The 26,969-nt window shown below is 37.1% G+C and overlaps 12 non-coding genes across 12 annotated transcripts; all 12 read right to left on the bottom strand.

Moving 5' to 3' along the window:
* Positions 1 to 7,711: 7,711 nt before the first annotated feature.
* On the bottom strand, positions 7,712 to 7,785 carry TRNAT-AGU (transfer RNA threonine (anticodon AGU)). Its single transcript has one exon. It is a non-coding gene; the product is annotated as a tRNA-Thr (tRNA).
* Positions 7,786 to 10,237: 2,452 nt separating this feature from the next.
* TRNAT-UGU (transfer RNA threonine (anticodon UGU)) lies at positions 10,238 to 10,310 on the bottom strand. The gene has a single exon. It is a non-coding gene; the product is annotated as a tRNA-Thr (tRNA).
* Positions 10,311 to 11,736: 1,426 nt separating this feature from the next.
* On the bottom strand, positions 11,737 to 11,810 carry TRNAT-AGU (transfer RNA threonine (anticodon AGU)). The gene has a single exon. It is a non-coding gene; the product is annotated as a tRNA-Thr (tRNA).
* Positions 11,811 to 12,241: 431 nt separating this feature from the next.
* TRNAT-CGU (transfer RNA threonine (anticodon CGU)) lies at positions 12,242 to 12,314 on the bottom strand. Its single transcript has one exon. It is a non-coding gene; the product is annotated as a tRNA-Thr (tRNA).
* A 1,445-nt stretch (positions 12,315 to 13,759) lies between these two features.
* TRNAT-AGU (transfer RNA threonine (anticodon AGU)) lies at positions 13,760 to 13,833 on the bottom strand. The gene has a single exon. It is a non-coding gene; the product is annotated as a tRNA-Thr (tRNA).
* Positions 13,834 to 15,763: 1,930 nt separating this feature from the next.
* On the bottom strand, positions 15,764 to 15,837 carry TRNAT-AGU (transfer RNA threonine (anticodon AGU)). Its single transcript has one exon. It is a non-coding gene; the product is annotated as a tRNA-Thr (tRNA).
* A 1,930-nt stretch (positions 15,838 to 17,767) lies between these two features.
* TRNAT-AGU (transfer RNA threonine (anticodon AGU)) lies at positions 17,768 to 17,841 on the bottom strand. Its single transcript has one exon. It is a non-coding gene; the product is annotated as a tRNA-Thr (tRNA).
* A 1,930-nt stretch (positions 17,842 to 19,771) lies between these two features.
* Positions 19,772 to 19,845, bottom strand: TRNAT-AGU (transfer RNA threonine (anticodon AGU)). Its single transcript has one exon. It is a non-coding gene; the product is annotated as a tRNA-Thr (tRNA).
* Positions 19,846 to 21,773: 1,928 nt separating this feature from the next.
* Positions 21,774 to 21,847, bottom strand: TRNAT-AGU (transfer RNA threonine (anticodon AGU)). The gene has a single exon. It is a non-coding gene; the product is annotated as a tRNA-Thr (tRNA).
* A 431-nt stretch (positions 21,848 to 22,278) lies between these two features.
* On the bottom strand, positions 22,279 to 22,351 carry TRNAT-CGU (transfer RNA threonine (anticodon CGU)). Its single transcript has one exon. It is a non-coding gene; the product is annotated as a tRNA-Thr (tRNA).
* Positions 22,352 to 23,794: 1,443 nt separating this feature from the next.
* On the bottom strand, positions 23,795 to 23,868 carry TRNAT-AGU (transfer RNA threonine (anticodon AGU)). Its single transcript has one exon. It is a non-coding gene; the product is annotated as a tRNA-Thr (tRNA).
* A 2,562-nt stretch (positions 23,869 to 26,430) lies between these two features.
* Positions 26,431 to 26,504, bottom strand: TRNAT-AGU (transfer RNA threonine (anticodon AGU)). The gene has a single exon. It is a non-coding gene; the product is annotated as a tRNA-Thr (tRNA).
* Between the last annotated feature and the right edge of the window lie 465 nt (positions 26,505 to 26,969).

The following is a 26,969-nucleotide window of genomic DNA, read 5'->3' as shown; positions in this document are numbered from 1 at the left end:
GGCAGAAAGTTCTCGAATCTGAGAGGAGCCACGAATTTCCTTCCAACCAGCGTTCCCCCACGTCTCCCGATAAAAATGATACCTCACTTGTGTGGGTAGGCCTAGCGCCCGCGACAGGAAACGCCCCAAAGCGCAACGTGGACACATCCAAATTTGTGAAGGAAAACAGAGGTGTTTTTTGCAAAGTGCCTACCTGTAGATTTTGGCCTGTAGCTCAGCCGCCACCTAGGGAAACCTACCAAACCTGTGCATTTCTGAAAACTAGAGACCTAGGGGAATCCAAGATGGGGTGACTTGTGTGGCTCGGACCAGGTTCTGTTACCCAGAATCCTTTGCAAACCTCAAAATGTGGCTAAAAAAACACATGTTCCTCACATTTCTGTGGCAGAAAGTTCTGGAATCTGAGAGGAGCCACAAATTTCCTTCCACCCAGCGTTCCCCCACGTCTCCCGATAAAAATGATTCCTCACTTGTGTGGGTAGGCCTAGCGCCCGCGACAGGAGACACCCCAAAACGCAACGTGGACACATCACATTTTTTTATTGAAAACAGTGCCTACCTGTAGATTTTGGCCTCTAGCTCAGCCGGCACCTAGGGAAACCTACCAAACCTGTGCATTTGTGAAAACTAAAGACCTAGGGGAATCCAAGATGGGGTGACTTGCGGGGCTCTGACCAGGTTCTGTTACCCAGAATCCTTTGCAAACCTCAAATTCTGTCTAAAAAAACGCATTTTCCACACATTTCGGTGACAGAAAGTTCTGGAATCTGAGTGGAGAAACAAATTTCCTTCCACCCAGCGTTCCCCCAAGTCTCCCGATAAAAATGATACCTCACTTGTGTGGGTGGGCCAGGTGCCTGCAACAGAATAAGGCCCAAAACTTGTAGAGATAGAGGGGATAGCACAGCAAGTTTATAAGGACATATTCTTTTATACATCTTTAAACTGACTCTGCTTTGGGGACCCACATAAGTGAGGTGTCATTTTACTTGGGAGACTGAGGGGAACACTGGGCTGGGGAGTAGGAATTTTGTGCTGGAGTGGTGATCCTACGAAGAAAAGTAAGGAAAATATGCTTTTTTAAGCACATTTTGAGGTTTACAGAGGAGTCTGGGTAAGAAAATGTTGGAGGATCCACGCAAGCCACACCTCCCTGGACTCCTTTGGGTGTCTAGTTTAAAAAAATGTCTGGGTTTGGTAGGTTTCCCTAGATGATGGCCGCACACAGGACCAAAAACATAGGTGCCCTCTCCCCCCCAAAAACAGGTAGTTTTGTAATATATCGTTTTGATGTGCCCACATACGTCCGTGATGTGCCAAACACTAAAATTTTAAAAAAAAGAAACACACTTAGGTTATGTGAAAAAGACCCCTCACCCACCAACCAAGTTGGTGGCATGCTTCATCATCGGGGTCCCACCTGAGGCACCTAGCGTGTCACAGGTGTGCTGCGACGCCTGATTACAGCGGAGCAGGTTTTGTCATTTTTACCACACATACTGGTTGGATTTGGCACGAGGGTGAGTGATGGTTCAGTGGATCAAATTTTACTAACAAGAGCTTTCACAAAAATGAAATGCACTGTTAGTAACTGAAAGGCAAAAAACTGAACCAATGACTCACAGCTCATGAGCTGTAAAGCCGCAACAAGGCACCAACCGCTTTACAGTCCATTCACACAACTTTCATACATGACACACACAAGGCCATTCACACCGCCAGCCACGGGCCCAGCACATTACAACACTCACATCGACAGACAGCGCCACTCAAGGGCCCATCACTTACATACGCCCACATGCCTGATACAACAATCACACCAGCTGATGGGAGTGTGTGGACTTGTGTTTGGCTGGCAGTGTGTTGCAGTAGCCAACAGCAAGTCAATATGTACACTCTCAGCCAAGCCCCACTCCACACACAATGGCATCATTTTTTTTTTTTTTAAACAGAGGAACCCCTAACTAAGTAGAAAGAATTACAAAACTACAAACACAAAAGCTCTAACTAAGAACATGACAGAAATGCTAACCATGAAACTAAACACATGAAAATACAAAACAGACATGAGTTTACACTCATGGTTGTTCCCAGAAATTCTTCTGGGTGTGGTAATTCTTAAAACAAGCACCGACACACAGCCCAGGCTTTGAAGGACAATCTGGGCAGTACATTCGAGTCTCCCTCCGGATACCTCTTCGAAAACACACTCTACATTTCTTAGCTGGAAAGTCTTTTTTGGGTGTGGGAGGAATGTGCTCAGCAAAGTGGCGATCTTTCAATCTAGCCACATCCTCCACCACTGCTTCTCTAGGAACTCTGGCCTGTTCCACCACAATAAGGCTCTCTATCACTGACTCCTGAAATTTCACAAATGTCATCTTTGACTCTGGAGACCTATCCCTAAACACAATAAAAGCATTGAAGGTTGCTAAGTGGAAGAGGTGAAGTGCTAACTTCTTATACCAAACGTAAGACTTACGAATAGCAGTATAAGGTTCCAACCTCTGGTCAACTCTATCTACACCTCCCATGTGCTTATTATAATCTAAAATGCACACAGGTTTGCGCGCTTCCGCAACCTGGCCCCAAACAGTCACAGGGGAAGTACTCTCATCATGGATGGTACTTAGCATGTAGACATCCCTCTTGTCTGAAAATTTCAAAGCTAGCAGCTCCTCGTTCCGCAAGGCACAGCACTGTCCTCTCTCAAGTTTTTTACAGACAAGCTCCCTTGGATAGCCTTTCCGGTTAGAACGGATTGTGCCACAAGCAACTGTGTCCACTCTAAACAATTCCTTGAACAATTGCACACCAGTGTAGAAGTTGTCTACATACAAATGGTGACCTTTGTTGAACAGTCGCCTACCAAGATCCCACACAATTTTCTCAGTAACTCCAAAAGTGGGAGGACAACCAGGGGGGTCAATATTAGAATCCCTACCAGTGTACACACGGAAACTATACACATATCCTGTCCTACTTTCAAACAGCATATACAATTTAATTCCATATCGTGCCCTTTTGCTAGGAATGTACTGCCTAAAAACCAAACGACCCTTGAAGAGGACCAAAGACTCGTCCACACTTAACTCTTTGCCTGGAACATAGACCTCTGAAAACCGATCTACAAAATGATCAAGGACAGGCCTAATTTTAAAAAGACGGTCAGAATCTGGGTGATCTCGTGGCAAGGCTAATGCATTGTCAACAAAATGCAGCATCCTAAGAAGAAGCAAATACCGATTATGACTCATGGTCGCTGGAAATATAGCTGTTGCCATCAAGGGACTAGTAGACCAATAAGCCAGTGACGGCTTCCTTATCAACCCCATCAAAAAAGTCAAACCCAAAAACTTTTTTAACTCCTCCAAATTTGTGGGAATCCACTGGGCAGCTCTAGAGTGTGGCCTAAGTCTAGCAGCGTTGTCCCTCAAATGCTGCTCCGCATACAAATTAGTCTGCTCAACAATCTCTTCCAAAAACATATCATCCATGAATAACTCAAAGAAATTGATAGGCATAAAGTTCTCTGTATTGGCGTTACACCCCGGGAGACCAGTAAAGGCAGGCAATTCTGGCTGCTCCATGTTTGGGGCAACCCAGACATCAGGTCTTATAACGGGAAACCTTTCAGCCCCAGGTTGCTGCACTATTGGCACATCAATGTCCTCCTCTAAAACAGACCCTTCATCTGCACTGAGTGTGGCTTCATCATCAGAAGATTCCCCTCCAACAGAAACATCACTGCCAGAATCTCTGACTTCCTCCTCTGCCTCAGATGCAGAGTCCGTCTCATAGTCATGATCAGACTGTGACTCAAAAAGCATACCAACCACCTGCTGAGCGGTCATCCTGCGGCTAGCCATGATCTCTCCTGCTAAAATTAACTGGACAAATTCACCACCAACAACCAGCACTGTGTAAGACAAGTAACAAAGTGTAGGTTTGTTAGTAAGAGTTATAAACTCAAAACTATACCGCTCACTTGCCTGAAAAAGCTTGATTCACCAGCAACTACACAGCAATCACCAATGATATCCCACTAAAAATAAAGAAAGAAAGGCAAATTAGAAATAAGACAAAACAAATATCATTGTGCACAAACCTAAGGACAATTTCACACACAATCCTGCATTTAGTACACCCCCTACAAACATGTCATTCATGCATGGCAACAATACTCCTTTGGAGTACATTGTTTTTACTTACCTAAAACAAGCAACTGTGCAAACTGCAGGTCAACCACCGCCAAAACCGCAAGGAGCCACAGCAAATAAAGCAAAAGCTTTGAACTAGAACAAAAAGGAGGAAAACATTTTTTATCACAAATGCAAAGACTTCTTCAGTTGACAAACAACCCACCATCAAACATTTAGAAATTGGTGCCTAAGTGGATTCTGCCATAGGGGAAGATGGGCCTACTACAAAAATAGGCCTGTCTGCCCCAAGGAAGCCAGAAAATACCTTTAGTAGTGGGTTCCCATGGAGAGCGACCCTTGCCAAAGGGGACAGCCCTCAAACAAACAAAAAAAACACACACAACACTATCCCTGGTACCTAAGTGGCTTCTGCCCCCCTTGGGGGCAGGTGGGCCTAAGAAAATAGGCCCATCTGCCCCCAGGGGGTGTAGAAATGGCCAACAGGTCAATGCCACCCTTGGGGGGGGGGCGCCCTGTGACCAAGGGGACGCCCCCCCACAAAAATAAACAAATTTTAAAAAATCCCTGGCGTTCTAGTGGTTTCTGCCCCCCTTGGGGGCAGACCAGCCTAAAAATAATAGGCTGATCTGTCTCCAAGGGGTGCAGAAATGGCCTGGGTACATGTGCCCCCAAAGTGGGGGGGCGACCCTTGCCCAAGGCCCCCCCCATCCACTAACACACACACACACACACACACTATCCCTGGTGTCTACATGGCTTCTGCCCCCCTTGGAGGCAGGTGGGTCTAAAAAAATAGGCCCATCTGCCCCCAGGGGGTGTAGAAATGGGCAACAGGTCAATGCCCCCCTTGGGGGGGCGCCCCGTGACCAAGGGGACGCCCCCCCCACAAAAATAAACAAATAAAAAAAATCCCTGGCGTTCTAGTGGTTTCTGCCCCCCTTGGGGGCAGACCAGCCTAAAAATAATAGGCTGATCTGTCTCCAAGGGGTGCAGAAATGGCCTGGGTACATGTGCCCCCAAAGTGGGGGGGGCGACCCTTGCCCAAGGCCCCCCCCCATCCACTAACACACACACACTATCCCTAGTGTCTACATGGCTTCTGCCCCCCTTGGGGGCAGGTGGGTCTAAAAAAATAGGCCCATCTGCCCCCAGGGGGTGTAGAAATGGCCAACAGGTCAATGCCCCCCTTGGGGGGGCGCCCTGTGACCAAGGGGACGCCCCCCCACAAAAATAAACAAATAAAAAAAAATCCCTGGCGTTCTAGTGGTTTCTGCCCCCCAGACCAGCCTAAAAATAATAGGCTGATCTGTCTCCAAGGGGTGCAGAAATGGCCTGGGTACATGTGCCCCCAAAGTGGGGGGGCGACCCTTGCCCAAGGTCCCCCCCCATCCACTAACACACACACACACACTATCCCTGGTGTCTACTTGGCTTCTGCCCCCTTTGGGGACAGGTGGGTCTAAAAAAATAGGCCCTTCTGCCCCCAGGGGGTGTAGAAATGGCCAACAGGTCAATGGCCCCCTTGGGGGGGTGCCCCGTGACCAAGGGGACGCCCCCCACAAAAATAAACAAATAAAAAAAAATCCCTGGCGTTCTAGTGGTTTCTGCCCCCTTGGGGCAGATCAGCCTAAAAATAGTAGGCTGATCTGCCCTCAAGGGGGGCAGAAATGGCCCTAAAAGACATGCCCCCCAAAGGGGAGCGACCCTTGCCCAAGGGGGCGCCCCCCCATCCACTACACACACAATCCCTGGTGCCTAAGTGGCTTCTGCCCCCCTTGGGGGCAGATGGACCTAAAAAAAATAGGCCGATTTGCCCCCAAGGGGGGCAGGAAAGGCCAACAGTTCTCTGCCCCCTTGGGGGGGTGCCCCTTGCCCAAGGGGGCACCCCCCCCCACATAAATACACATAAAAATAAAAAACCTGGTGATCTAGTGTTTTCTGCCCCCCTTGGGGGCAGATCTGGCTAAAAAGTAGCCAATCTGCCCTCAAGGGGGGCAGAAATGGCCCTTAAGTACATGCCCCCCAAAGGGGAGCGACCCTTGCCCAAGGGGGCGCCCCCCCCCATCCACTACACACACAATCCCTGGTGCCTAAGTGGCTTCTGCCCCCCTTGGGGGCAGATGGACCTAAAAAAAAATAGGCCGATCTGCCCCCAAGGGGGGCAGAAAAGGCCAACAGTTCTCTGCCCCCTTGGGGGGGGGGTGCCCCTTGCCCAAGGGGGCACCCCGCAACACATAAATGCAAAAAATGTAATAAATCCCTGGTGATCTAGTGTTTTCTGCCCCCCTTGGGGGCAGATCTGGCTAAAAAGTAGCCAGTCTGCCCTCAAGGGGGGCAGAAATGGCCCTAAAATACATGCCCCCCAAAGGGGAGCAACCCTTGCCCAAGGGGGCGCCCCCCGCGTACCAAAAACAGTAATAAACAATAAAAAAAACAAATCCCTGGTGTCTAGCGGGCATTTCTGCTGCCCGATCGCAATGCGATCGGGCAGCAGGAATGCTCAAAGAGACACCGGGGAAAAGGAAAAGCCTTTCCTTTTCCCCGGTGCCTCTTTAGGCCCAACCCCCCACCCACCGGGAAGAGGAACTCACCTCTTCTATCGTCGCCGCACAGGAAGTAAATGGCTTCCTGTGCGGCGAGGATCCCATAATGAAGTCAGCGCGCGATTGCGCGCTGACGTCATTATGGGGGGGTGGGGGGGTCGGGGGTGGAAGGGGAAGGGCTTCCCCTTCCATCCCTGACTTTGGGGGGTGGGGGGGAAGCACACAGAGGGAGCGAGAGCGCTCCCTCTGGGCTGTGTGCCGAGGACGTAGTGGTTACGTCCTCGGCACAGCAGCACTGTGCCGCGGGACGTAACCACTACGTCCGCGGCACAGAAGGGGTTAACATTCTCTTTTCCCCTATTCTTTTATGGTATTGCTTTGAAATTCTGCAAAACACAAAGTGTTTATTTCATTTGGAGATCAAGCATTCTAAAGTCAACAGAACACTACTCTTGTTTTTAAACTATATTTAATGTTTACTTGAAGAAATTGAGTTTTAAAAGTTTGAACTAATTCTAAAGTGTTGCTGAAATTTGAAAACAGGACTTCCTATTTATGAGAGAGAAGCTTTGACCACTAAACAACAGCACCTACTTATCTTACAAACTATGAATAGCTGACTTTGTGCAGATGACTTGTCCTCACTGCCTTCAGTGCAGTCTTGTTTATCTGTGGTGAAATGTTGAACAGAAAAGCATTCCCCACCACTTAAAAAGAATACCTACATTTTAGTTAAAAAGTACTTAGAAAAGTGGATTACATTTTTGAGTGGTTTACACATAATAATTGTAGAGGAATACATCAATTGTCTTCAACTCTAGGGTTTTAGTTCATATATACCTTCCTATTTGATTTACTCTTCATTGTACATTCAAAGTATTGTCTGTTACCATGAAAATTCTCTGAATTTTATTTAATATTAAGATGACTCAGATTTTTCATTTTTAAATGGTGTTAGAAAAGCATCTCAGGAAACTGATCTGTAATTGAACAATTAAAATATGAAGGTGCTGCTGAGATTTGAACTCAGGATCTCCTGTTTACTAGACAGGCGCTTTAACCAGCTAAGCCACAGCACCTGTGTGACAAAGTTTATTGAAATAGTTAGCTGAATGGAGTGAAATAGAAATCAGTTTTATTTTTTTAATTTTCTTTTCTAAGTTCACACAACTCGGTTCTGAAACACTGTAGGTGAGAACACCAAATTTATTTAAAAATACTTTCATAAGAGGTGGCTTACCGTTCTTCTAGAATATTGAATTATGTCTTGTGAGTGAAATGCATTAGTTAAATTCAACTCTAAATTGAATTTTCATCTCTTTCCTGGTCGTTGTAATTCTCATTTCCCTTATTCATGCATGGTATTGCTTTGAAACTCTGCAAAATACCAAGTGCTTAATTCATTATGAGATGAAGCATTCTAAAGTGAATAGGAGTCTACTCTTGTATTTTAACTGTATTTAACATTTTCTTGAAGAAATTCAATTCAATACCTTTGGAACAAATTTGAGGTATTGCTGAAATTTGAACTCAGGATTTCCTGTTTACGAGACAGGTGCTTTTACCACTAAGCCACAGCACCTCTTTGGCCTAAGGCGATTGAATAATTCACTTAGTTGCATTATTGGTTCTCAATGCCTTCTGTGGAGTCTTCTTTTTCTGTGTTATTACGTTAGACATAAAAGAATTCCCCATCACTTAAGAAGAATACCTAAGTCTTTGTTAAAAGGTACTCATAAAAGTAGATTACATTTTTGAGTGTTTCACAAATTATTATTGTAGAGGATTGCATCACTTTTCCTCTTCAACTCCATGGTTTGATTTCCTATTAATCTTCCTCTTTGATATACCCTTCATTTTACATTCACAGTCTAGCTTCTGTCATCTTGAAATACTCAGAATTTTATTTAGTATCAAGATGAATTGTTCAATAGTAAGCTGATTCAAATTTTTCATTTTTAAATTATGTCAAAGGTTCATCTAATGAAAAGAATCTGTTATTTAACTATGAAAAGAGAAAGGTGCTGCTAAGAGTTGAAGTTAGGATCTCCTGTTTTCCATAAAGACACTTTAACCACCTAGGCCACAGAACCTGCATCACAAACTTTACTGGATCTGATAACAGAATGTAGTGCAATAGAAATCTCGTTTTTCAATTTTCTTTTCTAAGTTGATACAACTCTGTTGTCAAACACTATAGGTGAGAAGACCAAATTTATTTTAGAATACTTCCTTAATGAGTGACTTACCCTACCTATAGAATATAAAATTATGTGTTGTGAGTAAAATGCATTAGTTAAATTGAACTTTCAATTTATTTGTTGTCTCTTTCCTTTTCTTTAACATTCTCTTTTCCCCTATTCTTTTATGGTATTGCTTTGAAATTCTGCAAAACACGAAAGTGTTTATTTCATTTGGAGATCAAGCATTCTAAAGTCAACAGAACACTACTCTTGTTTTTAAACTATATTTAATGTTTACTTGAAGAAATTGAGTTTTAAAAGTTTGAACTAATTCTAAAGTGTTGCTGAAATTTAAAAACAGGACTTCCTATTTATGAGAGAGAAGCTTTGACCACTAAACAACAGCACCTACTTATCTTACAAAATATGAATAGCTGACTTTGTGGAGATGACTTGTCCTCACTGCCTTCAGTGCAGTCTTGTTTATCTGTGGTGAAATGTTGAACAGAAAAGCATTCCCCACCACTTAAGAAGAATACCTACATTTTAGTTAAAAAGTACTTAGAAAAGTGGATTACATTTTTGAGTGGTTTACACATAATATTTGTAGAGGAATACATCAATTGTCTTCAACTCTAGGATTTTAGTTCATATATACCTTCCTATTTGATTTACTCTTTATTGTACATTCAAAGTATTGCTTCTGTTACCATGAAAATTCTCTGAATTTTATTTAATATTAAGATGAACTGTCTATTAGTAAGATGACTCAGATTTTTCATTTTTAAATTGTGTTAGAGAAGCATCTCAGGAAACTGATCTATAATTTAACAATTAAAATATGAAGGTGCTTCTGAGATTTGAACTCAGGATCTCCTGTTTACTGACAGGCGCTTTAACCAGCTGAGCCACAGCACCTGTGTGACAAAGTTTCCTGAAATAGTTAGCTGAATGGAGTGAAATAGAAAACTGTTTAGTTTTTTTAATTTTCTTTTCTAAGTTCACAGAACTCTGTTCTGAAACACTGTAGGTGAGAACACCCAATTTATTTAAAAATACTCGCTTAAGAGTTGGCTTACCGTTCTTCTAGAATATTGAATTATGTCTTGTGTGTGAAATGCATTAGTTAAATTCAACTCTAAATTGAATTTTCATCTCTTTCCTGGTCGTTGTAATTCTCATTTCCCTTATTCATGCATGGTATTGCTTTGAAATTCTACAAAATACCAAGGGCTTATTTCATTATGAGATGAAGCATTATAAAGTGAATAGGAGTCTACTCTTGTTTTTAAACTGTATTTAACATTTTCTTGAAGAAATTAAATTCTATAAGTTTGGAGCAAAATTGAGGTACTGCTGAGATTTGAACTCAGGATTTCCTGTTTACAAGACAGGCGCTTTAACCACTAAGCCACAGCACCTCTTTTCCCTAGGGCAATTGAATAATTCACTTAGTTGCCATTATTGGTTCTCAATGCCTTCTGTGGAGTCTTCTTTTTCTGTGTTATTACGTTAGACATAAAATAATTCCCCATCACTTAAGAAGAATACCTAATTCTTCTTAAAAAGTACTCATAAAAGTAGATTACATTTATGAGTGTTTCACAAATTATTATTGTAGAGGATTGCATCACTTTTCCTCTTCAACTCCATGGTTTTATTTCCTATTTATCTTCCTCTTTGATATTCCCTTCATTTTACATTCACAGTCTAGCTTCTGTCATCTTGAAAATACTCTGAATTTTATTTAGTATTAAGATGAATTGTTCAATAGTAAGCTAATTCAAATTTTTCATTTTGAAATTATATCAAAGGTTCATCTAATGAAAATAATCTGTTATTTAACTATGAAAAGAGAAAGGTGCTGCTAAGAGTTGAAGTTAGGATCTCCTGTTTTCCATAAAGACACTTTAACCACCTAGGCCACAGAACCTGCATGAGAAACTTTACTGGATCTGATAACAGAATGGAGTGCAATATAAATCTCGTTTTTCAATTTTCTTTTCTAAGTTGATACAACTCTGTTGTCAAACACTATAGGTGAGAAGACCTAATTTATTTTAGAATACTTCCTTAATGAGTGACTTACCCTACCTTTAGAATATAAAATTATGTGTTGTGAGTAAAATGCATTAGTTAAATTGAACTTTCAATTTGTTTGTCGTCTCTTTCCTTTTCTTTAACATTCTCTTTTCCCCTATTCATTTATGGTATTGCTTTGAAATTCTGCAAAACACAAAGTGTTTATTTCATTTGGTGATCAAGCATTCTAAAGTCAACAGAACACTACTCTTGTTTTTAAACTATCTTTAATGTTTACTTGAAGAAATTGAGTTTTAAAAGTTTGAACTAATTCTACAGTGTTGCTGAAATTTGAAAACAGGACTTCCTATTTATGAGAGAGAAGCTTTGACCACTAAACAACAGCACCTACTTATCTTACAAAATATGAATAGCTGACTTTGTGGAGATGACTTGTCCTCACTGCCTTCAGTGCAGTCTTGTTTATCTGTGGTGAAATGTTGAACAGAAAAGCATTCCCCACCACTTAAGAAGAATACCTATATTTTAGTTAAAAAGTACTTAGAAAAGTGGTTTACATTTTTGAGTGGTTTACACATAATATTTGTAGAGGAATACATCAATTGTCTTCAACTCTAGGATTTTAGTTCATATATACCTTCCTATTTGATTTACTCTTCATTGTACATTCAAAGTATTGCTTCTGTTACCATGAAAATTCTCTGATTTTTATTTAATATTAAGATGACTCAGATTTTTCATTTTTAAATGGTGTTAGAAAAGCATCTCAGGAAACTGATCTGTAATTTAACAATTAAAATATGAAGGTGCTGCTGAGATTTGAACTCAGGATCTCCTGTTTACTAGACAGGCGCTTTAACCACCTAAGCCACAGCACCTGTGTGACAAAGTTTATTGAAATAATTAGCTGAATGGAGTGAAATAGAAATCAGTTTTGTTTTTTTAATTTTCTTTTCTAAGTTCACATAACTCGGTTCTGAAACACTGTAGGTGAGAACACCAAATTTATTTAAAAATACTTCCATAAGAGGTGGCTTACCGTTCTTCTAGAATATTGAATTATGTCTTGTGAGTGAAATGCATTAGTTAAATTCAACTCTAAATTGAATTTTCATCTCTTTCCTGGTCGTTGTAATTCTAATTTCCCTTATTCATGCATGGTATTGCTTTGAAATTCTGCAAAATACCAAAGTGCTTATTTCATTATGAGATGAAGCATTCTAAAGTGAATAGGAGTCTACTCTTGTTTTTAAACTGTATTTAACATTTTCTTGAAGAAATTAAATTCTATAAGCTTGGATTAAGTTTGAGGTACTGCTGAGATTTGAACTCAGGATTTCCTGTTTACGAGACAGGCACTTTAACCACTAAGCCACAACACCTCTTTGTCCTAAAGCAATTAAATAATTCACTTAGTTTTATTTTTGGTTCTCAATGCCTTCTGTGGAGTCTTCTTTTTCTGTGTTATTACGTTAGACATAAAAGAATTCCCCATCACTTAAGAAGAATACCTAAGTCTTTGTTAAAAGGTACTCATAAAAGTAGATTACATTTTTGAGTGTTTCACAAATTATTATTGTAGAGGATTGCATCACTTTTCCTCTTCAACTCCATGGTTTGATTTCCTATTTATCTTCCTCTTTGATATACCCTTCATTTTACATTCACAGTCTAGCTTCTGTCATCTTGAAAATACTCAGAATTTTATTTAGTATCAAGATGAATTGTTCAATAGTAAGCTGATTCAAATTTCTCATTTTTAAATTATGTCAAAGGTTCATCTAATGAAAATAATCTGTTATTTAACTATGAAAAGAGAAAGGTGCTGCTAAGAGTTGAAGTTAGGATCTCCTGTTTTCCATAAAGACACTTTAACCACCTAGGCCACAGAACCTGCATCACAAACTTTACTGGATCTGATAACAGAATGGAGTGCAATAGAAATCTCGTTTTTCAATTTTCTTTTCTAAGTTGATACAACTCTGTTGTCAAACACTATAGGTGAGAAGACCAAATTTATTTTAGAATACTTCCTTAATGAGTGACTTACCCTACCTATAGAATATAAAATTATGTGTTGTGAGTAAAATGCATTAGTTAAATTGAACTTTCAATTTATTTGTTATCTTTCCTTTTCTTTAACATTCTCTTTTCCCCTATTCTTTTATGGTATTGCTTTGAAATTCTGCAAAACACGAAAGTGTTTATTTCATTTGGAGATCAAGCATTCTAAAGTCAACAGAACACTACTCTTGTTTTTAAACTATATTTAATGATTACTTGAAGAAATTGAGTTTTAAAAGTTTGAACTAATTCTAAAGTGTTGCTGAAATTTAAAAACAGGACTTCCTATTTATGAGAGAGAAGCTTTGACCACTAAACAACAGCACCTACTTATCTTACAAAATATGAATAGCTGACTTTGTGGAGATGACTTGTCCTCACTGCCTTCAGTGCAGTCTTGTTTATCTGTGGTGAAATGTTGAACAGAAAAGCATTCCCCACCACTTAAGAAGAATACCTACATTTTAGTTAAAAAGTACTTAGAAAAGTGGATTACATTTTTGAGTGGTTTACACATAATATTTGTAGAGGAATACATCAATTGTCTTCAACTCTAGGATTTTAGTTCATATATACCTTCCTATTTGATTTACTCTTTATTGTACATTCAAAGTATTGCTTCTGTTACCATGAAAATTCTCTGAATTTTATTTAATATTAAGATGAACTGTCTATTAGTAAGATGACTCAGATTTTTCATTTTTAAATTGTGTTAGAGAGGCATCTCAGGAAACTGATCTATAATTTAACAATTAAAATATGAAGGTGCTGCTGAGATTTGAACTCAGGATCTCCTGTTTACTAGACAGGCACTTTAACCAGCTGAGCCACAGCACCTGTGTGACAAAGTTCCCTGAAATAGTTAGCTGAATGGAGTGAAATAGAAAACTGTTTAGTTTTTTTAATTTTCTTTTCTAAGTTCACACAACTCTGTTCTGAAACACTGTAGGTGAGAACACCCAATTTATTTAAAAATACTCGCTTAAGAGTTGGCTTACCGTTCTTCTAGAATATTGAATTATGTCTTGTGTGTGAAATGCATTAGTTAAATTCAACTATAAATTGAATTGTAATCTCTTTCCTGGTCGTTGTAATTCTCATTTCCCTTATTCATGCATGATATTGCTTTGAAATTCTGCAAAATACCAAGGGCTTATTTCATTATGAGATGAAGCATTGTAAAGTGAATAGGAGTCTACTCTTGTTTTTAAACTGTATTTAACATTTTCTTGAAGATATTAAATTCTATAAGTTTGGAGCAAAATTGAGGTACTGCTGAGATTTGAATTCAGGATTTCCTGTTTAAGAGACAGGCGCTTTAACCACTAAGCCACAGCACCTCTTTATCCTACGGAGATTGAATAATTCACTTAGTTGCCGTTATTGGTTCTCAGTGCCTTCTGTGGAGTCTTCTTTATCTGTGTTATTATGTTAGACATAAAAGAATTCGCCATCACTTAAGAAGAATACCTAAGTCTTTGTTAAAAAGTACTCATAAAAGTAGATTGCATTTTTGAGTGTTTCAGAAATTATTATTGTAGAGGATTGCATCACTTTTCCTCTTCAACTCTAGGGTTTTATTTCCTATTTATCTTCCTATTTGATATACCCTTCATTTTACATTAACAGTCTGTCTTCTGTCATCTTGAAAATACTATGAACTTTATTTAGTATTAAGATGAATTGTTCAATAGTAAGCTTATTCAAATTTTTCATTTTGAAATTATATCAAAGGTTCATCTAATGAAAATAATCTGTTATTTAACTATGAAAAGAGAAAGGTGCTGCTAAGAGTTGAAGTTAGGATCTCCTGTTTTCCATAAAGACACTTTAACCACCTAGGCCACAGAACCTGCATGACAAACTTTACTGTATCTGATATCAGAATGGAGTGCAATAGAAATCTCGTTTTTCAATTTTCTTTTCTAAGTTGATACAACTCTGTTGTCAAACACTATAGGTGAGAAGACCTAATTTATTTTAGAATACTTCCTTAAAGAGTGGCTTACCCTACCTATAGAATATTGAATTATGTGTTGTGAGTAAAATGCATTAGTTAAATTGAACTTTCAATTTGTTTGTCGTCTTTTTAGTTTTCTTTAACATTCTCTTTTCCCCTATTCATTTATGGTATTGCTTTGAAATTCTGCAAAACACAAAGTGTTTATTTCATTTGGTGATCAAGCATTCTTAAGTCAACAGAACACTACTCTTGTTTTTAAACTATATTTAATGTTTACTTGAAGAAATTGAGTTTTAAAAGTTTGAACTAATTCTAAAGGGTTGCTGAAATTTAAAAACAGGACTTCCTATTTATGAGAGAGAAGCTTTCACCACTAAACAACAGCACCTACTTACCTTACAAACTATGAATAGCTGACTTTGTGCAGATGACTTGTCCTCACTGCCTTCAGTGCAGTCTTGTTTATCTGTGGTGAAATGTTGAACAGAAAAGCATTCCCCACCACTTAAGAAGAATACCTAGATTTTAGTTAAAAAGTACTTAGAAAAGTGGATTACATTTTTGTGTGGTTTACACATAATAATTGTAGAGGAATACATCAATTGCCTTCAATTCTAGGGTTTTAGTTCATATATACCTTCCTATTTAATTTACTCTTCCTTTTACATTCAAAGTATTGCTTCTGTTACCATGAAAATTCTCTGAATTTTATTTAATATTAAGATGACTCAGATTTATCATTTTTAAATGGTGTTAGAAAAGCATCTCAGGAAACTGATCTGTAATTTAACAATTAAAATATGAAGGTGCTGCCGAGATTTGAACTCAGGATCTCCTGTTTACTAGACAGGCGCTTTAACCAGCTAAGCCACAGCACCTGTGTGACAAAGTTTATTGAAATAGTTAGCTGAATGGAGTGAAATAGAAATCAGTTTTGTTTTTTTAATTTTCTTTTCTAAGTTCACACAACTCGGTTCTGAAACACTGTAGGTGAGAACACCAAATTTATTTAAAAATACTTCCATAAGAGGTGGCTTACCGTTCTTCTAGAATATTGAATTATGTCTTGTGAGTGAAATGCATTAGTTAAATTCAACTCTAAATTGAATTCTCATCTCTTTCCTGGTCGTTGTAATTCTCATTTCCCTTATTCATGCATGGTATTGCTTTGAAATTCTGCAAAATACCAAGTGCTTATTTCATTATGAGATGAAGCATTGTAAAGTGAATAGGAGTCTACTCTTGTTTTTAAACTGTATTTAACATTTTCTTGAAGAAATTAAATTCTATAAGTTTGGAGCAAAATTGAGGTACTGCTGAGATTTGAATTCAGGATTTCCTGTTTATGAGACAGGCGCTTTAACCACTAAGCCACAGCACCTCTTTATCCTAAGGAGATTGAATAATTCATGTAGTTGCCGTTATTGGTTCTCAGTGCCTTCTGTGGAGTCTTCTTTATCTGTGTTATTATGTTAGACATAAAAGAATTCGCCATCACTTAAGAAGAATACCTAAGTCTTTGTTAAAAAGTACTCATAAAAGTAGATTGCATTTTTGAGTGTTTCACAAATTATTATTGTAGAGGATTGCATCACTTTTCCTCTTCAACTCTAGGGTTTTATTTCCTATTTATCTTCCTATTTGATATACCCTTCATTTTACATTCACAGTCTATCTTCTGTCATCTTGAAAATACTATGAACTTTATTTAGTATTAAGATGAATTGTTCAATAGTAAGCTGATTCAAATTTTTCATTTTGAAATTATATCAAAGGTTCATCTAATGAAAATAATCTGTTATTTAACTATGAAAAGAGAAAGGTGCTGCTAAGAGTTGAAGTTAGGAGCTCCTCTTTTCCATAAATACACTTTAACCACCTAGGCCACAGAACCTGCATGACAAACTTTACTGGATCTGATATCAGAATGGAGTGCAATAGAAATCTCGTTTTTCAATTTTCTTTTCTAAGTTGATACAACTCTGTTGTCAAACACTATAGGTGAGAAGACCTAATATATTTTAGAATACTTCCTTAATGAGTGACTTACCCTACCTATAGAATATTGAATTATGTGTTGTGAGTGAAATGCATTAGTTAAATTGAACTTTCAATTTGTTTGTCGTCTGTTTAGTTTTCTTTAACATTCTCTTTTCCCCTATTCATTTATGGTATTGCTTTGAAATTCTGCAAAACACAAAGTGTTTATTTCATTTGGTGATCAAGCATTCTAAAGTCAACAGAACACTACTCTTGTTTTTAAACTATATTTAATGTTTACTTGAAGAAATTGAGTTTTAAAAGTTTGAACTAATTCTAAAGTGTTGCTGAAATTTGAAAACAGGACTTCCTATTTATGAGAGAGAAGCTTTGACCACAAAACAACAGCACCTACTTATCTTACAAAATATGAATAGCTGACTTTGTGGAGATGACTTGTCCTCACTGCCTTCAGTGCAGTCTTGTTTATCTGTGGTGAAATGTTGAACAGAAAAGCATTCCCCACCACTTAAGAAGAATACCTACATTTTAGTTAAAAAGTATTTAGAAAAGTGGATTACATTTTTGAGTGGTTTACACATAATAATTGTAGAGGAATACATCAATTGTCTTCAACTCTAGGGTTTTAGTTCATATATACCTTCCTATTTGATTTACTCTTCATTGTACATTCAAAGTATTGCTTCTGTTACCATGAAAATTCTCTGAATTTTATTTAATATTAAGATGACTCAGATTTTTCATTTTTAAATTGTGTTAGAGAAGCATCTCAGGAAACTGATCTGTAATTTAACAATTAAAATATGAAGGTGCTGCTGAGATTTGAACTTAGGATCTCCTGTTTACTAGGCAGGCGCTTTAACCAGCTGAGCCACAGCACCTGTGTGACGAAGTTCCCTGAAATAGTTAGCTGAATGGAGTGAAATAGAAAACTGTTTAGTTTTTTTAATTTTCTTTTCTAAGTTCACACAACTCGGTTCTGAAACACTGTAGGTGAGAACACCAAATGTTTTTAAAAATACTTCCTTAAGAGTTGGCTTACCGTTCTTCTAGAATATTGAATTATGTCTTGTGAGTGAAATGCATTAGTTAAATTCAACTCTAAATTGAATTGTAATCTCTTTCCTGGTCGTTGTAATTCTCATTTCCCTTATTCATGCATGGTATTGCTTTGAAATTCTGCAAAATACCAAGTCCTTATTTCATTATGAGATGAAGCATTCTAAAGTGAATAGGAGTCTACTCTTGTTTTTAAACTGTATTTAACATTTTCTTGAAGAAATTAAATTCTATAAGTTTGGAGCAAAATTGAGGTACTGCTGAGATTTGAATTCAGGATTTCCTGTTTATGAGACAAGCGCTTTAACCACTAAGCCACAGCACCTCTTTATCCTAAGGAGATTGAATAATTCACTTAGTTGCCGTTATTGGTTCTCAGTGCCTTCTGTGGAGTCTTCTTTATCTGTGTTATTATGTTAGACATAAAATAATTCACCATCACTTAAGAAGAATACCTAAGTCTTTGTTAAAAAGTACTCATAAAAGTAGATTGCATTTTTGAGTGTTTCACAAATTATTTTTGTAGAGGATTGCATCACTTTTCCTCTTCAACTCTAGGGTTTTATTTCCTATTTATCTTTCTATTTGATATACCCTTCATTTTACATTAACAGTCTATCTTCTGTCATCTTGAAAATACTATGAACTTTATTTAGTATTAAGATGAATTGTTCAATAGTAAGCTGATTCAAATTTTTCATTTTGAAATTATATCAAAGGTTCATCTAATGAAAATAATCTGTTATTTAACGATGAAAAGAGAAAGGTGCTGCTAAGAGTTGAAGTTAGGATCTCCTGTTTTCCATAAAGACACTTTAACCACCTAGGCCACAGAACCTGCATGACAAACTTTACTGGATCTGATAACAGAATGGAGTGCAATAGAAATCTCGTTTTTCAATTTTCTTTTCTTAGTCGATACAACTCTGTTGTCAAACACTATAGGTGAGAAGACCTAATTTATTTTAGAATACTTCCTTAATGAGTGACTTACCCTACCTATAGAATATTGAATTATGTGTTGTGAGTAAAATGCATTAGTTAAATTGAACTTTCAATTTGTTTGTCGTCTGTTTAGTTTTCTTTAACATTCTCTTTTCCCCTATTCATTTATGGTATTGCTTTGAAATTCTGCAAAACACAAAGTGTTTATTTCATTTGGTGATCAAGCATTCTAAAGTCAACAGAACACTACTCTTGTTTTTAAACTATATTTAATGTTTACTTGAAGAAATTGAGTTTTAAAAGTTTGAACTAATTCTAAAGTGTTGCTGAAATTTGAAAACAGGACTTCCTATTTATGAGAGAGAAGCTTTGACCACTAAACAACAGCACCTACTTATCTTACAAAATATGAATAGCTGACTTTGTGGAGATGACTTGTCCTCACTGCCTTCAGTGCAGTCTTGTTTATCTGTGGTGAAATGTTGAACAGAAAAGCATTCCCCACCACTTAAGAAGAATACCTACATTTTAGTTAAAAAGTACTTAGAAAAGTGGATTACATTTTTGAGTGGTTTACACATAATAATTGTAGAGGAATACATCAATTGTCTTCAACTCTAGGGTTTTAGTTCATATATACCTTCCTATTTGATTTACTCTTCATTGTACATTCAAAGTATTGCTTCTGTTACCATGAAAATTCTCTGAATTTTATTTAATATTAAGATGACTCAGATTTTTCATTTTTAAATTGTGTTAGAGAAGCATCTCAGGAAACTGATCTGTAATTTAACAATTAAAATATGAAGGTGCTGCTGAGATTTGAACTCAGGATTTCCTGTTTACTAGACAGGCGCTTTAACCAGCTAAGCCACAGCACCTGCGTGACAAAGTTCATTGAAATAGTTAGCTGAATGGAGTGAAATAGAAATCAGTTTTGTTTTTTTAATTTTCTTTTCTAAGTTCACACAACTCGGTTCTGAAACACTGTAGGTGAGAACACCAAATTTATTTAAAAATACTTCCATAAGAGGTGGCTTACTGTTATTCTAGAATATTGAATTATGTCTTGTGAGTGAAATGCATTAGTTAAATTCAACTCTAAATTGAATTTTCATCTCTTTCCTGGTCGTTGTAAATCTCATTTCCCTTATTCATGAATGGTATTGCTTTGAAATTCTGCAAAATACCAAGTGCTTATTTCATTATGAGATGAAGCATTCTAAAGTGAATAGGAGTCTACTCTTGTTTTTAAACTGTATTTAACATTTTCTTGAAGAAATTAAATTCTATAAGTTTGGAGCAAATGTGAGGTACTGCTGAGATTTTAACTCAGGATTTCCTGTTTACAAGACAGGTGCTTCAACCACTAAGCCACAGCACCTCTTTGTCCTAAAGTGATTGAATAATTCACTTAGTTGCATTATTGGTTCTCAATGCCTTCTGTGGAGTCTTCTTTTTCTGTGTTATTACGTTAGACATAAAAGAATTCCCCATCACTTAAGAAGAATACCTAAGTCTTTGTTAAAAGGTACTCATAAAAGTAGATTACATTTTTGAGTGTTTCACAAATTATTATTGTAGAGGACTGCATCACTTTTCCTCTTCAACTCCATGGTTTGATTTCCTATTTATCTTCCTCTTTGATATACCCTTCATTTTACATTCACAGTCTAGCTTCTGTCATCTTGAAAATACTCTGAATTTTATTTGGTATCAAGATGAATTGTTCAATAGTAAGCTGATTCAAATTTTTCATTTTTAAATTATATCAAAGGTTCATCTAATTAAATAATCTGTTATTTAACTATGAAAAGAGAAAGGTGCTGCTAAGAGTTGAAGTTAGGATCTCCTGTTTTCCATAAAGACACTTTAACCACCTAGGCCACAGAACCTGCATCACAAACGTTACTGGATCTGATAACAGAATGGAGTGCAATAGAAATCTCGTTTTTCAATTTTCTTTTGTAAGTTGATACAACTCTGTTGTCAAACACTATAGGTGAGAAGACCAAATTTATTTTAGAATACTTCCTTAATGAGTGACTTACCCTACCTATAGAATATTAAATTATGTGTTGTGAGTAAAATGCATTAGTTAAATTGAACTTTCAATTTATTTGTTGTCTCTTTCCTTTTCTTTAACATTCTCTTTTCCCCTATTCTTTTATGGTATTCCTTCGAAATTCTGCAAAACACAATGTGTTTATTTCATTTGGAGATCAAGCATTCTAAAGTCAACAGAACACTACTCTTGTTTTTAAACTATATTTAATGTTTACTTGAAGAAATTGAGTTTTAAAAGTTTGAACTAATTCTAAAGGGTTGCTGAAATTTAAAAACAGGACTTCCTATTTATGAGAGAGAAGCTTTCACCACTAAACAACAGCACCTACTTACCTTACAAACTATGAATATCTGACTTTGTGCAGATGACTTCTCCTCACTGCCTTCAGTGCAGTCTTGTTTATCTGTGGTGAAATGTTGAACAGAAAAGCATTCCCCACCACTTAAGAAGAATACCTACATTTTAGTTAAAAAGTACTTAGGAAAGTGGATTACATTTTTGTGTGGTTTACACATAATAATTGTAGAGGAATACATCAATTGCCTTCAATTCTAGGGTTTTAGTTCATATATACCTTCCTATTTAATTTACTCTTCATTGTACATTCAAAGTATTGCTTCTGTTACCATGAAAATTCTCTGATTTTTATTTAATATTAAGATGACTCAGATTTTTCATTTTTAAATGGTGTTAGAAAAGCATCTCAGGAAACTGATCTGTAATTTAACAATTAAAATATGAAGGTGCTGCTGAGATTTGAACTCAGGATCTCCTGTTTACTAGACAGGCGCTTTAACCACCTAAGCCACAGCACCTGTGTGACAAAGTTTATTGAAATAATTAGCTGAATGGAGTGAAATAGAAATCAGTTTTGTTTTTTTAATTTTCTTTTCTAAGTTCACACAACTCGGTTCTGAAACACTGTAGGTGAGAACACCAAATTTATTTAAAAATACTTCCATAAGAGGTGGCTTACCGTTCTTCTAGAATATTGAATTATGTCTTGTGAGTGAAATGCATTAGTTAAATTCAACTCTAAATTGAATTTTCATCTCTTTCCTGGTCGTTGTAATTCTCATTTCCCTTATTCATGCATGGTATTGCTTTGAAATTCTGCAAAATACCAAAGTGCTTATTTCATTATGAGATGAAGCATTCTAAAGTGAATAGGAGTCTACTCTTGTTTTTAAACTGTATTTAACATTTTCTTGAAGAAATTAAATTCTATAAGCTTGGAGCAAGTTTGAGGTACTGCTGAGATTTGAACTCAGGATTTCCTGTTTACGAGACAGGCACTTTAACCACTAAGCCACAACACCTCTTTGTCCTAAAGCAATTAAATAATTCACTTAGTTGCATTTTTGGTTCTCAATGCCTTCTGTGGAGTCTTCTTTTTCTGTGTTATTACGTTAGACATAAAAGAATTCCCCATCACTTAAGAAGAATACCTAAGTCTTTGTAAAAAGGTACTCATAAAAGTAGATTACATTTTTGAGTGTTTCACAAATTATTATTGTAGAGGATTGCATCACTTTTCCTCTTCAACTCCATGGTTTGATTTCCTATTTATCTTCCTCTTTGATATACCCTTCATTTTACATTCACAGTCTAGCTTCTGTCATCTTGAAAATACTCAGAATTTTATTTAGTATCAAGATGAATTGTTCAATAGTAAGCTGATTCAAATTTCTCATTTTTAAATTATGTCAAAGGTTCATCTAATGAAAATAATCTGTTATTTAACTATGAAAAGAGAAAGGTGCTGCTAAGAGTTGAAGTTAGGATCTCCTGTTTTCCATAAAGACACTTTAACCACCTAGGCCACAGAACCTGCATCACAAACTTTACTGGATCTGATAACAGAATGGAGTGCAATAGAAATCTCGTTTTTCAATTTTCTTTTCTAAGTTGATACAACTCTGTTGTCAAACACTATAGGTGAGAAGACCAAATTTATTTTAGAATACTTCCTTAATGAGTGACTTACCCTACCTATAGAATATAAAATTATGTGTTGTGAGTAAAATGCATTAGTTAAATTGAACTTTCAATTTATTTGTTGTCTTTCCTTTTCTTTAACATTCTCTTTTCCCCTATTCTTTTATGGTATTGCTTTGAAATTCTGCAAAACACGAAAGTGTTTATTTCATTTGGAGATCAAGCATTCTAAAGTCAACAGAACACTACTCTTGTTTTTAAACTATATTTAATGTTTACTTGAAGAAATTGAGTTTTAAAAGTTTGAACTAATTCTAAAGTGTTGCTGAAATTTAAAAACAGGACTTCCTATTTATGAGAGAGAAGCTTTGACCACTAAACAACAGCACCTAGTTATCTTACAAAATATGAATAGCTGACTTTGTGGAGATGACTTGTCCTCACTGCCTTCAGTGCAGTCTTGTTTATCTGTGGTGAAATGTTGAACAGAAAAGCATTCCCCACCACTTAAGAAGAATACCTACATTTTAGTTAAAAAGTACTTAGAAAAGTGGATTACATTTTTGAGTGGTTTACACATAATATTTGTAGAGGAATACATCAATTGTCTTCAACTCTAGGATTTTAGTTCATATATACCTTCCTATTTGATTTACTCTTTATTGTACATTCAAAGTATTGCTTCTGTTACCATGAAAATTCTCTGAATTTTATTTAATATTAAGATGAACTGTCTATTAGTAAGATGACTCAGATTTTTCATTTTTAAATTGTGTTAGAGAGGCATCTCAGGAAACTGATCTATAATTTAAATTAAAATATGAAGGTGCTGCTGAGATTTGAACTCTGGATCTCCTGTTTACTAGACAGGCACTTTAACCAGCTGAGCCACAGCACCTGTGTGACAAAGTTCCCTGAAATAGTTAGCTGAATGGAGTGAAATAGAAAACTGTTTAGTTTTTTAAATTTTCTTTTCTAAGTTCACACAACTCTGTTCTGAAACACTGTAGGTGAGAACACCCAATTTATTTAAAAATACTCGCTTAAGAGTTGGCTTACCGTTCTTCTAGAATATTGAATTATGTCTTGTGTGTGAAATGCATTAGTTAAATTCAACTATAAATTGAATTGTAATCTCTTTCCTGGTCCTTGTAATTCTCATTTCCCTTATTCATGCATGATATTGCTTTGAAATTCTGCAAAATACCAAGGGCTTATTTCATTATGAGATGAAGCATTGTAAAGTGAATAGGAGTCTACTCTTGTTTTTAAACTGTATTTAACATTTTCTTGAAGAAATTAAATTCTATAAGTTTGGAGCAAATTTGAGGTACTGCTGAGATTTAAACTCAGTATTTCCTGTTTACAAGACAGGTGCTTTAACCACTAAGCCAAAGCACCTCTTTGTTCTAAGGCGATTGAATAATTCACTTAGTTGCATTATTGGTTCTCAATGCCTTCTGTGGAGTCTTCTTTTTCTGTGTTATTACGTTAGACATAAAAGAATTCCCCATCACTTAAGAGGAATACCTAAGTCTTTGTTAAAAGGTTCTCATAAAAGTAGATTACAGTTTTGAGTGTTTCACAAATTATTATTGTAGAGGACTGCATCACTTTTCCTCTTCAACTCCATGGTTTGATTTCCTATTTATCTTCCTCTTTGATATACCCTTCATTTTACATTCACAGTCTAGCTTCTGTCATGTTGAAAATACTCTGAATTTTATTTAGTATCAAGATGAATTGTTCAATAGTAAACTGATTCAAATTTTTCATTTTTAAATTATATCAAAGGTTCATCTAATTAAAATAATCTGTTATTTAACTATGAAAAGAGAAAGGTGCTGCTAAGAGTTGAAGTTAGGATCTCCTGTTTTCCATAAAGACACTTTAACCACCTAGGCCACAGAACCTGCATCACAAACTTTACTGGATCTGATAACAGAATGGAGTGCAATAGAAATCTCGTTTTTCAATTTTCTTTTCTAAGTTGATACAACTCTGTTGTCAAACACTATAGGTGAGAAGACCAAATTTATTTTAGAATACTTCCTTAATGAGTGACTTACCCTACCTATAGAATATTAAATTATGTGTTGTGAGTAAAATGCATTACTTAAATTGAACTTTCAATTTATTTGTCGTCTCTTTCCTTTTCTTTAACATTCTCTTTTCCGCTATTCATTTATGGTATTGCTTTGAAATTCTGCAAAACACAAAGGCCCTCATTCTAACCCCGGCGGTCTCAGACCGCCGGGGCCAGGGTCGGCGGGAGCACCGCCGACAGACCGGCGGTGCCCCGCAGGGCATTCTGACCGCGGCGGTTTGGCCGCGGTCAGAAAGGGTAAACCGGCGGTCTCCCGCCGGTTTACCGCTGCCCTTAGAATCCCCCATGGCGGCGCAGCTTGCTGCGCCGCCATGGGGGATTCTGACACCCCCTACCGCCATCCTGTTCCTGGTGGTTCGCCCGCCAGGAACAGGATGGCGGTAGGGGGTGCCGCGGGGCCCCTGGGGGCCCCTGCCGTGCCCATGCCAATGGCATGGGCACGGCAGGGGCCCCCGTAAGAGGGCCCCACAAAGTATTTCAGTGTCTGCCTAGCAGACACTGAAATACGCGACGGGTGCAACTGCACCCGTCGCACCTTCCCACTCCGCCGGCTCAATTCTGAGCCGGCATCTTAGTAGGAAGGTTGATTTGCCCTGGGCTGGCGGGCGGCCTTTTGGCGGCCGCCCGCCAGCCCAGGGCAAATCCCAAAATACCCTCAGCGGTCTTTCGACCGCGGAGCGGTATTTTGGTGGGGGAACTTCGGCGGGCGGCCTCCGCCGCCCGCCGAAGTTAGAATCACCCCCAAAGTGTTTATTTCATTTGGAGATCAAGCATTCTAAAGTCAACAGAACACTACTCGTGTTTTTAAACTATATTTAATGTTTATTTGAAGAAATTGAGTTTTAAAAGTTTGAACTAATTCTAAAGTGTTGCTGAAATTTGAAAATAGGACTTCCTATTTATGAGAGAGAAGCTTTGACCACTAAACAACAGCACCTACTTATCTTACAAAATATGAATAGCTGACTTCGTGGAGATGACCTGTGCTCACTGCCTTCAGTGCAGTCTTGTTTATCTGTGGTGAAATGTTGAACAGAAAAGCATTCCCCACCACTTAGGAAGAATACCTACATTTTAGTTCAAAAGTACTTAGAAAAGTGGATTACATTTTTGAGTGGTTTACACATAATAATTGTAGAGGAATACATCAATTGTCTTCAACTCTAGGGTTTTAGTTCATATATACCTTCCTATTTTATTTACTCTTCCTTTTACATTCAAAGTATTGCTTCTGTTACCATGAAAATTCTCTGAATTTTGTTTAATATTAAGATGACTCAGATTTTTCATTTTTAAATTGTGTTAGAGAAGCATCTCAGGAAACTGATCTGTAATTTAACAATTAAAATATGAAGGTGCTGCTGAGATTTGAACTCAGGATCTCCTGTTTACTAGACAGGCACTTTAAGCAGCTAAACCACAGCACCTGCATGACAAAGTTCATTGAAATAGTTAGCTGAATGGAGTGAAATAGAAATCAGTTTTGTTTTTTTAATTTTCTTTTGTAAGTTCACACAACTCGGTTCTGAAACACTGTAGGTGAGAACACCAAATTTATTTAAAAATACTTCCATAAGATGTGGCTTACTGTTCTTCTAGAATATTAAATTATGTCTTGTGAGTGAAATGCATTAGTTAAATTCATCTCTAAATTGAATTTTCATCTCTTTCCTGGTCGTTGTAATTCTCATTTCCCTTATTCATGCATGGTATTGCTTTGAAATTCTGCAAAATACCAAGTGCCTATTTCATTATGAGATGAAGCATTCTAAAGTGAATAGGAGTCTACTATTGTTTTTAAACTGTATTTAACATTTTCTTGAAGAAATTAAATTCTATAAGTTTGGAGCAAATTTGAGGTACTGCTGAGATTTAAACTCAGTATTTCTTGT

This window comes from Pleurodeles waltl, chromosome 12 (genome assembly GCF_031143425.1).
Source record: "Pleurodeles waltl isolate 20211129_DDA chromosome 12, aPleWal1.hap1.20221129, whole genome shotgun sequence".
NCBI lineage: Eukaryota > Metazoa > Chordata > Amphibia > Caudata > Salamandridae > Pleurodeles > Pleurodeles waltl.
The sequence above is the reverse complement of the archived record's forward strand: the minus strand, read 5'-3'. Positions and strand labels throughout refer to the sequence as shown.